Here is a 12,780-nt window from a genome sequence, read left to right as displayed (position 1 = left end):
GTTTCCCTATGGCAACAGATGTTGCGGTGCCTAGACTTAAGAGCAAGGATGAGAGAAGACTCTTTTTCATACAATTTCTCAGAGGCCTTTATTCCCCAAGAGGGGGGTACAAAAAAGGGCAAAGAACAAAGGCTATGCCCACTTTTAAATCCAAGGGGTGGGGGGTGTGGAACAAGCAGGTGATTGGTCCCAGGACAGATGGACAGGGGTTTTTCCTAACACAGGGCAGGATCAGGGGAGAGATAGACAGCTGACCGAAGCTTCTAGAGACAGGGCAGGGGTAGGAGAGGTACACAAAAGGGGACATGCCTGGGCAGCACCTGATGCATCGAGCAGGGGTAAACCGGGAAGAACCATTAATACAGAACTCCAAACAGCTTAACCAAAACCCACCACCACAAACAAGTGCCTCTCATTCCACCTCTCTAATTTCTGAGTGGTCTGAACACAACAATTTATCAAGTAGAGCACCTTTCTTCATAAGGAAGTTTGGCATGGGGACTGTTTTAACAAGTCCTTGTTTAAAGCCAGGTATAACTTGCTGCATCTCATAACTTGTACTTGGCTGTGTGAGGAGGGCTGGGGAGGAGTGTCACCCCAGACAAGCCCACGCTCTTCCCTGGGATACATGTGGACAGCAGTGAGCAAACCTGCTGAACCTATTCCAAGTGACATGCCACTGGGGAATTGGCTCTTTTCTCACAGTACTGGGGCCATCCATGTGAGTTTAGTTACTTTTTCAAAGCACTGTCTTCGACTGGATGGCCATATTCTTTGAAAAGATGCTAACGTGCTGTGGCTCATGTTGCTTAGAGTAGATTGTGGAATAAGGCTTTTTATGTGACAATCTTGCAAAAGAGTTGTGTAGATAGCAGGGTCCTTGTTGCAGCGTGTTTTATGATGTAAAGAGCTCATTCCTGTACCCCGTTTGCTTTTCATGGTTTTTCCCTGACCCCCCCGTCCCCCCCCGTCCCCAGGTTTGGGTCAGTCCTCCCTTACCCAGACCCCCTGAACGTTCTTCGTCCCCTCCCCAGAGACATGTCCATCAGCGAATGGGGTGTTCCCCCTCAGGGAAATTCCAGAAAAGGGCATAGAGTGATAGGAGAAAAAAAAGGAAGTGTGTGTCCCCCCCTTGAAGAACACTGGCCCCCCTGGGTGTCCCTCTACCTTGGTTAACTCCTCCCCTGCCCCCTCGTTGGTGGGTTCCTTACCCCCTGCCCCCACTCCTCCCCTGAATAAAAGATAGAGCAAGCCTCATGGTTTAGGTTCTTGTTCGCAGCAGAGGCGAACAAGCACCTGGTGCGGTCTGCGTGCTCGGCAGGTGGCACGGCAGGCGTGGCCACTTGGCAGCGGCAGTCACTTGGAGCGGAGCGCGGTGCGGGCTGGCCACGGCCAGCAGCAGCAGCAGCAGAGCGGGTCCAGGCGGGCTGGCTGTGGCTGCAGCAGAAACAGCTCCATGCAGTCTCTCTCTTGGCCAGGGGATGGTGCATGTGGCTAGGGTGTTGTGGCTTTGGTGACGCCACGGTCTCTCAGCTCTCTCGCTGAGGTGAGCGGCTTTCCAAAGCAGTTTTTTTTTCTGGGGTTTTATTGCCCCACGACGATGGGCACCAGCTGACACGAGCCGATAGAACCCTAGCTAGCTCTGATTCCCAGCTGCGCCAGGGGCCGTTCCCAAATTTGCCAGCAGATTCAGGTGATGTTGCAGAACAAGGCTGTTCTTCTATGGCAAACAGGTGTTGCGGTGTCTAGACTTTGGAGTAAGGACTAGAGAAGACTCTTTTCCGTATGATTTCTCAGAGACCTTTATTCCCCAAGAGGGGGAGACGAAAAAGAGTGGGAGATAAAGCCCGTGCCTGCTTTTAAAACCAAGGGGTGAGGGGTGTGAAACAAGCAGGTGATTGGCTCCAGGACAGATGGACAGGGGTTTTTCCATAGCATAGGGCAGGGTCAAGGGAAAGATGGACAGCTGACTGAACCTTCTAGGGACAGGGCAGGGGTAGGAGAGGTAGACAGAGACAAAGGGGGAGACATGCTTGGACAGCACCTGACCCATCGGGTGGAGGGAAACAGGGAAGAACCACTGAGATACAGAACTCAAAACAGCTTACTGAAAACCCACTCCCAGTCTTACACAAGAGTAACATTTACAAACAGCTTATATCCAAGAAATCAACAAAGAAAGAATTAAAGAAAAGACATGGTAGACTCTTCTTCACAGAAAGTTAGAGGGCACAAAATTACTAATAAATGCTTTTTTTCATACGTCAAGTACCATTGGCTACTATATTTATATTTTAACGTTTATAACATTTTAAAGCGTTATTTACAACTGTTCAGTTTGCTTTAAAGCTTTTATTAAACAGACACTTAGAGAAGTTATTTTTTCCTGAGGTAATTACGAATGTGATTCAAATAATGTATTAAAATAGATACTTTACCTGGTAGAAAAAATATTTTAATAAAGAATTAAAAATAAAATAGTTGTACCTTCTTACAGCAAGGAAATACATCAAAAAACAGTATCTCCTTTGAAGCTGGAAAACTTGCTTAAAAATCACCAAAAAAAGTAACTTACTGCAGAATAACATCACTTCCTTCAAGGCACAGTGATGATTGAAATGGAATGTATTTTTTTATGTATTTCCTTGCGCTTATCTTACAACAGATTAGTAATGAGTAAATGAATTGTTTATTTGAGAAGAATTCAAACATATAAGCATGATCTTAGAAAGTTCACACGCAACACGTTGTGGTAAGAATTTGTATATTTTATTATCATTTCCTTCCACCCAACTGCACACAAAGAAATTATTCAAACTATGAAGAAAGCATACTGGAACGTTAATATTACCAGGTTTTTTCCTAAATTCTTCTTTGTAAGGCTAAAAAACCAATTTTTAAAGGGGATATATGTGAAACTTCAGTATAAAACTTTATTTTCATAGAATACACAATACTTGAACATATTAAAGTATTTAAAGTTTCTAAAATACTATGGAGTTGATAAATAGTCATAAATTTAACACAGGTTCCCTCTTATTAAAAAAAGTTCTCAAAATAAATCAACAATTCCCTAGTGCACTTATAAAGAGAAAAGATCAAAAGCAGGAACTGGTGTCTTTCCTTCCTGTGTTAATTAGTAATTAAAAATCTTAGTTTCATTAGCACCTACTCTGAAATGGTTTTAATTTTTTTTCTTTTTTTTTTCTTTTTTTTTTTTTGGTGGGGAATGAAGATGTTACACACACAAATCCTGCAACAAAAGTCCTAAACATTAACCAGTTTTGAAACTGTTTGCCTTCATCACAGTTCAAAAAAAAAAGATATGAAACTGTATTGTTTTCTTTTAAATATACATCTTCCTTGTAGACCTCAGCTTTCAGCTGGTCTGAAGTTGGGTGTAGCTGCATGTAGTTGCATGTATTCCATAATTCTTCTGTCCAAGTAACATCCTTACTCTATGACAGTTCACATCTGTTTGATAATTTCAAGTAGACATAAAAAAAAAATCTTTTTTTTTTTTTTGCATGATACAGCACCTGACAGCTCCTACTATTTGGTTTAACTGCAAGTCCTCAAGTCCTAAAGAAGAATTTCCTGTATTTGGGGCAAGAGGGACAGGATGGGCGTTGCCACCATTTCAAAACCAAGTAGATTTAATGAATGTCCCTGTATGGATTTCAAGTGTCTTCTGTCGGAGTCTAGAACATCCCTCTGGCCACCCTGGAGGGTTTGGAGACCGGACAGGGGGGTCTGGGATCTGTACAAGGGGGTCTGGGATCTGTACAAGGGGGTCAACCAGACACACAGAGCCCAGGAGGACACTGCCTCTGATCCCTGGCCATGGGAGTGAATGCCCACATTGTATGAAGAATCACAAGCTGAGAGAATTCAAAATAAGTAGTATTTAGTTTATCATAGAATGTAAATGTAGAATCTAGGATTCTCAGTATATGGGGTTGAAGAGGCAAGATGGAGGAATTGGGGAGTGGCCCCTCTGCTCCTTGTTCTTGCTCTTGTCCCCCATTTTCTGCTGAGTTGGATCTCAAGGACTGGTTTAGAGTAGAAATGACATGTTAACATAGGTAGTAAGTATTGGTATGATTCTGTAAATAAAAAGTACGTTTTGGATGGTGGTTGGATCAGGGGAATGGTACAAAAGGTCCAGGACCCTCTGATCCGCCCAGTCCGCCGCGTGTTCTGCTCTGCTGGGGATGCCTTGCAGAGCAGAGAAAGAACTAAGGTAATGTACCCTGCCAGGGAGGCCTGGCAGAGCTGAGAAAGAACTAAGATAAGGTACCCTGCCAGGGAGGCCTGGCAGAGCGGAGAAAGAACAGATAGATAATGAAGAATAAACAACCTTGGAAACGTGCACTGGCGGACTCAGCTTGTCGTCTCTACCTTCAGTGTGAAACACTTAGGGCAACGAGAAGACGAAAATCCTTATTACCTCGGGGAACAGCAGCCCCGAGGAGAATCTCAGGGAAAAGCAACCCTGAGATCTTCCATTTGTAGTTTACTTGATGTCTCCAAACCTGATTCTGTTTTTACAGCTCAATATTTTCTGCATACAAGGTAATCAGCAGGATAGCAGTAAAACCTGTTAGTAAACCAGCATTCTGAATAAGAAAGAATGTAAGATCCGTCTTTCTTCCTGTCACTTTCTCCCACAGCATATTATTAATCTCTGGGAACTGAAAAAAGGGATATTTTTAGGTAAGTATTGCCATCTCGTGGTAGCATGCCTAATTTAAGGCATTAAGAACTGAACCATATGGCTACTCTGGACTGAATATTAGAACTAACAGAGTCAAGGCAGTCACAGGAAAATATCACCCTAATTACCCTGAAAAACCACTCCACCAAGGATAGTAGAATGAAATGGTATTTTTTTCCTCTTTACTGTGGCTTAATCTGGTTGTCTCATGCAAATTTTCCCTGTTTGATTCCAGCAGCCTCCTAGGTTCCAATTGTTGGTCCATGTGTTGCTAAGAGCAGCTGCCCTTGAATTGCTAAATGTGGGGGTTTTTTTCCTTCACTGCTATAAAGAGAAATCATTGTTTGGGAAACAGAAGATTAGGATTCTTCTTCTTTATCTAAAGTAAAATGAAGATGGACAACCCCTCAGAAATTAGAAACCTTTTACATGTCTGGTGGGCTCATCAGGTCAAGCCAGGAAGAAGACCAAGACAACTGGTGTGAAACAGGTGGTAACAGATGCAATATGAGTGCCATGAAGGGATTCTTCATTCCATAGTATACATCTTAATGGTTAACACAAGAGCAAAGGGTGACTGATCTGCTGCTAACTGCAGAAACAAAGATATTGCCTCAGGAGCCAGTAGAGGTGATGGCAGAAGAGCACAGGCATAAACTTCCCTACATGGGATGATTCAGGGTATTTGTTTGCTGCAGGTAAAGTCAACTATAGTGGCTTTTGACAAATAAGCCTAAAGTATTCTGTTCTGCTGAGAATAGTATTACCAGAATACAATGAAGACAGTTTATTTCAGCCCTAGTTAGGAAGCCTTCAGTCTGGGTGACTCAGAAACTGTATCTTTCTTTGATCTCACAACAAAAAAAACAGCCATCAAAGGTAACACAATTCTTGAAGAACAGGCTAAGGTTAGCTGGAAGAGCCCAAAGCTTCCCAGAAATCGGTTCAAGAGCTCCGTCACACTCTTGCACAACAGTGCAAAACCAGATTAACTTCATGCCGTACGGCAAGGCTCATTTGTGCACACACCTCAGCGTACATTCCCACCTGCCCACAGCCTCCCCACTCAGTGATCCTACTGGCAGAGGTTGGACTATGCCACTACTGGAAGAAAAAAGAACAGCAAAAAGAAAAGGAGGAAGGCATGACATTCCAGTTAATCCTACCTGTTTCTGGACAAGCAAACCAGAAGTGTGTGAAAATCGTAAGAAAGTAGAAAGCCAGATCTCTGTACAGAGCACTTCAATACCCTATTTCAGACTTTTCAGGGGGAAGAAAAATTCAGATGGGTAACTGATACAATCCAAAAACCTATAAAAAGAAAGACAGGAGGGTACAGGGAGAGATAGAGAGGGACAGAGAGAACTGAACAACAAAGAAAAGAATGTTACCTACTTTGATGGATTTAACAACAAACTTGAGTCACTATAAATTTATGCCATGAATTTTACACATCAGAGTTCAGTACATTACTGTTCATTATTTGAGTGAAGCTAAATGAAAAACATCAGCAATTAAGGTACTGAGAGCTTATAAAATAAACTACTTATATTGTTTATAACTAACAACTTATTAAATCCTATACTATTACCTAAACTGTAACAGTATTTAATGAAATAGTCACTATAAATTTATAATAGTTCCTAAATGCACATGGAACCAAACTGGGGTCTCAAATCTTTTCAGATTCAAGTCTCACGCTTCCAGTTCTGCACTCAAATGGATTCTTATGTGGCAGATGTAAACACCTTTGCCCCTGTTGCATCTGTTCTTACAACACTGAATTAAACATAATAAACTTAAAACTCTTAAAAGATATCTCTGATTTTGAGACAAAGCATCATCATAAGAGGAAATTATGGAATATTGCTAAGTGCCTGTGAATCCAGGTTTTTTTCCCAATGTCTAAATACGATCTGGATTTTAGCACAATTTCTTTTCCTTTTATCTTCTAGCATAATTTGAAAAATAAATGGTAGACAGTGTATTTTGAATAGAACTCAGCACAATTTTTTGTCTGACCCACAAAAATGAGGCTGGCACTCTTTAATTTAAACCAGGATAGAATTTAAATCAAGTTTTTCATTATCACTGTGGTTACACAACACCTTTCATTCAACTCCAAAATTAATATTTAACTCCATTCTGTTTATCTTTCTTTCTTTGTTTTTCTTTCACAACATGGTTTAAATAGACAAATGAACCTTTTAAAATAATAAGGTAGAATATTGTGACACTTCAAAATGCTGAAATGAAGTGTTTATACACTTTTTACTCTTTGATTAAACCAGGCCAAATTCATGAAAGGCTTGTCTCTGTCTAAAACCCCTTTTCAATAATAATATGATGAGTGTCTTGGTTTGGAAAGACAGGTATCTGTCAGGGAAAACTGGAGTTTCCCTTGGAATGGAGATTATAAAAACTCCCTCCCTCCAAATTATTACAGTCTTGCAATTAGGAGCTTTCAGGCAAAAATATGGGAATAGGAGTAACAGTTCTTTACTAGGAATATAAAAAAAAAATACAAATGCAGTAGTACAAAAAAACCACAAACAAGCAAGCAAACAAAAGTCCTAGAAAACCCTGACAGAGTCAGAGATACGACCTGACACCCTGTTGTCAGGGTGTTGGAAGCAGTCCAAATAAGACTTCCTGGAGTAACAGATGTTGTTCTGCGAAGTAGAGATGATCATGTAGAAAAAAAGGGTCCAGTGCTGGCGAGATGGGTCTGGTCTTCCTCCAAGAATTCAGTGGAAAACCAGCTGATCTGGGGTCCCTGTCTCTCCATTTTATCTAGGTAGGGAATGGTTGGCTCCTCCCCACTGGGTGGTGCATCTCACAATGGCATGATGTAATATGTCATGTCATTGGTGTGCCTTAATGGCCCGTTTGAAGAAGATATCCCCCAGAGAGGGAGACAAAGTCAATGAAAGAGATAAGAAACACTGCCCCAGATGATCTGCTATCAGAAGGCATCCACCCTCTTCCCCCCTAGAGTTACAAGAGATAAAGAACAATATCTCCCAAATGGTTTCCACAGATGAAAATAAAATACACATTTTTTGGTTACATTTTTCAACCCAACACAATGAGGTGACAGGCTTTTGTGTTTCATGACTAAACATCAGTAGTTACCAATAGGTAAGGCTGTATAAAGTGTAGCGGTGTGTTAAATGAGTTCTTTATATTTTCTAAGTTTTTCTAAGCTCTTTGTAAGATGGTTTATTCCTTGTACTCCCCGTTTTGCCTTCCTGATAGTTCCCCTGGAACTCCCCCAGTAACTGTTAGGTGTCAATCCTTTCCCCCCTCCTCCCTGGAGCCTGCCTGTCATCTCAGAGCCCTGCCTCAGAGCTAGAAAGTTCTGTGGGGGGCTTCAAGTGATAGGCTAGGTTCGGGGAAAATTCCCTCCCTTCTGTGTGGTCCTCGTTTGTGTCAGTCACCTTCCTAGCCTCTCCTGTATTGAACCCGACTGGTTGTACCCTCCTCACCACCCTCTGTACTGCCCCCCAATAAAAGGGGGTCTCAGACAAAATCAGCTCAGTCTGAGCAAGTCCTTGGCAGGTGAGGAGGCTCCGCTTGACCCCTTCATAAACCCCTTGGATTCACTTGGCCGGCTCCTCCCTTCATTCTCCGCTGTCATCTGCCCCTTGCCACTTGTGCCTCCACGTGTCATCGGAACAAAAAACCCACTGGATCGGCTTGGCCGTACCTGCTGCTTGCCGTGGTGCCTGAGCTAGCCTAGGCAGGTCGAAACAGAGTTCTGAAAGGCACCAGCGACAATAGTCTTACCTATCGGTAACAATAACTATCTGTGCACCTCCATTAAGGGTTTAATTGATTATATTCCATTATTATTATCATTGTCGTTGTCGTTGTTATTAATCACTGGCATGAGAAGGAGAAAATATTAAATTCTACTGGAGAGGCTTAGTGGAGTATATTTTTTTTTGCAGAGAAATAAATAACTGAAAATTAAATCATATCTCACCATATCTGCCAGAGAGATGTACAGGAACATTCCACCAGCTATAGCAAAGATGAAGTTAGGAGCAAAGTTGTTGTCTACTAATATTCCAAAGGCAAACCCAATGTAACAAGAACATGCAGATAGGAAATTGCAAAACAGAGCCTGCCGAGTACTCCTTCCTCTATTAAGCAAGATGACAAAATCCCCTAAATGAATAAAAAAAGAGAAAACTGTATTCAGAAAATTATATTGTGGTTATTTTCTGATTTCAGATGAAGTCTGAAGAAAAGACATTTTTCGTATACACATTATAACCCTGTGTTGTTTTTCTTTGTTCAAATACAAGATGAGGATTTCCCTTCAATACTAAGGAAACTGAAATATTCTAAAGAAATAGTGATGCAAGTTTTAGCTAATAGCACAGGAACACACAACTACCTATGATGATTTTTGGCTTTAAAATTAATTAATACAACACTGTATGCTGCATATATAAACACAATAACTAGTACCTGTCCAATATATGGTCCCAGCTTCCACCCAGCTACACTTTGGAACTTCCTGTGCCAGATGTGTGTTTTGGTGCTCAGTAACTTTTTGATGAATATTTTTTCCATTAATTTGTCCATCTTTCAACCTCTGCCAACTTTATGCTAACACAACCACCTACAACAGCAATTTCCACAGCAAACAACATATGCAATAGAGTTCCTTACCCAGTTCATGAGGAAACTCTTCACACAAGATGGCTATAGAGGTACTAAGCCCTTGAAGCAGAGACAAAGTGAAGGAAGCCCCAATAGACAAGCCATCTATGAAATTATGTATGGCATCGCTCAGTGTCACTATCCAAGCAGTGGTCTCAGTCTTTGACAGTGGATGCCCCTTAAGACACTTGCATAAGCTGCTTTGGGTGGCTTCTTCCTGAAAAAAAAATAGAATAAAACAATTACACAAAACACCAAATAAAGAAGCCAATGAATCTTTCAATTATAAATAAATAAATACATAAATAAATTTAAAGATGTTTCTGTCTTTAAATGAATGCCAAATATAAACTCAAGCACTCCTGCATATGGAGACCAAATTTCTTTGCCCAAGAAGAAAATGGTAAAGCAGTAGCACCAAATGTTTTCTATTTCAACAAGGTAACAACAAGCAGGACCCAATCGCCCTTTCTGACTGCAAAGTGTCACCTGGTTGCCCTTCAGCTGAGAGAGGAAGCAAGTCAGGCCACAGTGGTCTGAATGTTTCTCCGAAGTCTCTGTCAGATAAAGACAGTCCCAAGCCTCCTCTGCCACCTCTATATAAGCCTGTACAGTCAGAAAGATCTGATCTCAGTGACTGGCAGCATCTGTATTTAAAACAACTGGCACTACGTCATGGTCTCAGACACACTCAGCTACCACAGTAACAGAATTCTATCTACATGACATATATGATGTGTCTATACTGTAGAATGTGTCTACAGTATAGACACATTCAGATATTCCATGAAGTTTATTTCTAATTTTGGGCAATGATAATCAAGTCCAACTATTCAAATTAGTTTCTACAAAGTGAATGCTTAATAAAAACAGTGGTGGCTAATTTTGACTGCACAATCAACGGCTCAGAGCACAAAATCAACAAGCTAATATAAAACTGCAATGCACATACACTCCAGGGATCTCACTAATTCTTCCCAGAAGTGGAAGTAATTTATACATGCGGTGCCATGAAATAATGAAAAACCTGAACACACATAAAAAGAACTGCCATTTCAACCAGTAGCACCAATTAAACTCCCCTAAAAGTTCCTGGTGATCCATTTGATGAATTTCTGTTCACACATACTGTATTTACAGAATATTTGCAAGCATTATAGTATTTCCCCCATTTAAAAATGCTTATAAAGCATTAACTAGTGCTTACTTACTGGAATATATAAGCAGTAATATATACATCTGTGTGCCTACAGACATACATAGCACAGAATCACAGATTAGTTAAGGTTGGAAGAGGCCACAGTTGCTCATCTGGTCCAACATCCCTCCTCAAGCACATGGCACAGGATTGCATCCAGGCAGTTCTTGGATGTCTAACGAGAAAGACTCCACAACCTCTCTGGGAAATCTGTTCCAGTGCTCAGTCACCTGCAGAGTAAAAAAGTTCTTCCTCATGTTCAGGTGGAACTTCCTGTGCATTGGTTTCTGCCCATTGCTTCGTGTCCTGTTGCTTGGCATCACTGAACAGAGCCTGGTTCTGTCCTCTTCACACCCTCCCTTCAGATACTCACAGACATTTATGAGTTTCCTTCTCTGTCATCTCTTCTTGAGGCTGAACAGGCCCAGCTTCCTCAGCCTTTCCTCGTAAGAGATGCTCCAGTCCCCTCATCGCCCTTGTGGCCTCTGCTGGACCCACTCCAGGAGCTCCATGTCCCTCTTGTGCTGAGGAGCCCAGAGCTGGACACAGCACTTCAGATGTGCCTCACCAGGGCTGAACAGAGGGGCAAGATCACCTCCCTTGACCATCTGGCAATGCTTTTCTAATGCACCCCAGGATGCCAATGGCCTTCTTGGCCACAAGGACACACTGCTGGCTCATGGACAGTTTGTTCTCCACCAGGACACCCAGGTCTTTCTCTGCAGAGCTGCTTTTCAGCAGATCAACCTCCAGCCTGTGCTGGTGCCCAGGGTTATTTCTTCCCAGGTGCAGGATGGTGCATCTGCCTTTGTTGGATTTTAGGAGGTTCTGCTCTCCAACCTGTCGAGGCCCTTCTGAAGTGCTGCACAGCACTGTGGGGTATTGGCCACTCCTCACAGGTTTGTGTCATCAGTGAACTTGCTTGGGAGGCATCTGCCCCTTCACCAAGTACTTGATGAATAGGTTAAACAATACAGGGCCCAGTACTGAACCCTGGGGGACACCACTAATGACAGGCCTCCAATTACACCCACTGAGATCTGCCATTCAGCCACTTCTCAATACACCTCACTGTCTACTCATCCATTCCACACTTCCTGAGCTTGCTTGCGAGGATATTGTGAGAGACACTGTCAAAAGCATTAAGTTAAGGCAGGCAATATCCACTGCTCTCCCCTCATCCACACACATCTCCACTTCTTGAAGTAGAAGGATATAGAGGAACACCTTCTCCTTAGGAGAAGGCAAAAGAGTATTCCAAGAAATTTTCCTTAATTATTAAAAAGAACGTTGCAAATTGTTTTAGTTTTGCCATATGCAAATGCTATCAGGCAAACTGAATTTTGAACTCCAAGGAAATAAAATGATTAATAAATTCTCACAAATCTTTAAGGACAGAGCTATATGGTCTGTTGCACGATTTGCTCACAGGACTTATCTGATTACATTCTTGTATGTAGGAGCTGCCTTGGGAATGGACAAAAGTTCAGGTCAGGAATTTCTGAGTAAGGTGCCTATTGCACTGCCTGGAACTCACAGATAATAAAGCCTTGGTTGAGTAGTGCCAAAACTGCCACAAAGCAGCTCCTATTCAGTCCACAGGAAGTTCTTAAATTATACCTTTTTTTATGTGAAAATGAGCAATGGTATCAAAAAGTCAGGAGTTTCCCTGTTGACTCAAACACAGATTTTAGATTTGTACAACATGCTTGCCTTTAGCTTTTGAAGGCTTTCCTCTCAACATTTCCTCTTACATGAGCAGTGCCAATCATTTTTTTGAGATTATTAATTTGTACCTGTACTATTTCTGTTTGAGATAGGATCACTTACAAGTAACAGATTTCTCTCTCAATCCATGAAGACAAGCTGAACATCATTTTAAGAGAAGTATTTCAAAGCGAGCCATACAAAAAACATGAGTATAAGAAAACCCAAATACAATTAGCAAAGCTCTTCCACCAATTCATCCAGATTCCTAAGATAAAGATCTGTTATCAATTTTTTTTTATTCTCTGGTGACCATCCTTCAAGCTAACTACAAATTGGCAGAAGCATTGTTTTGTAGATCATCCTGATTTCTGCCTGAAGCACATCATCTTTCTTGCACATGTTTCTAGCTTCACTGAGGAAACAGAGTTTGATCTGATGCACAAATTTTCATTTTAAATAATCCACCCATTTTTTCCACCAA

This window comes from Prinia subflava (genome assembly GCF_021018805.1).
Source record: "Prinia subflava isolate CZ2003 ecotype Zambia chromosome W unlocalized genomic scaffold, Cam_Psub_1.2 scaffold_32_NEW, whole genome shotgun sequence".
In the NCBI taxonomy this organism is placed as follows: domain Eukaryota; kingdom Metazoa; phylum Chordata; class Aves; order Passeriformes; family Cisticolidae; genus Prinia; species Prinia subflava.
The sequence above is the reverse complement of the archived record's forward strand: the minus strand, read 5'-3'. Positions refer to the sequence as shown.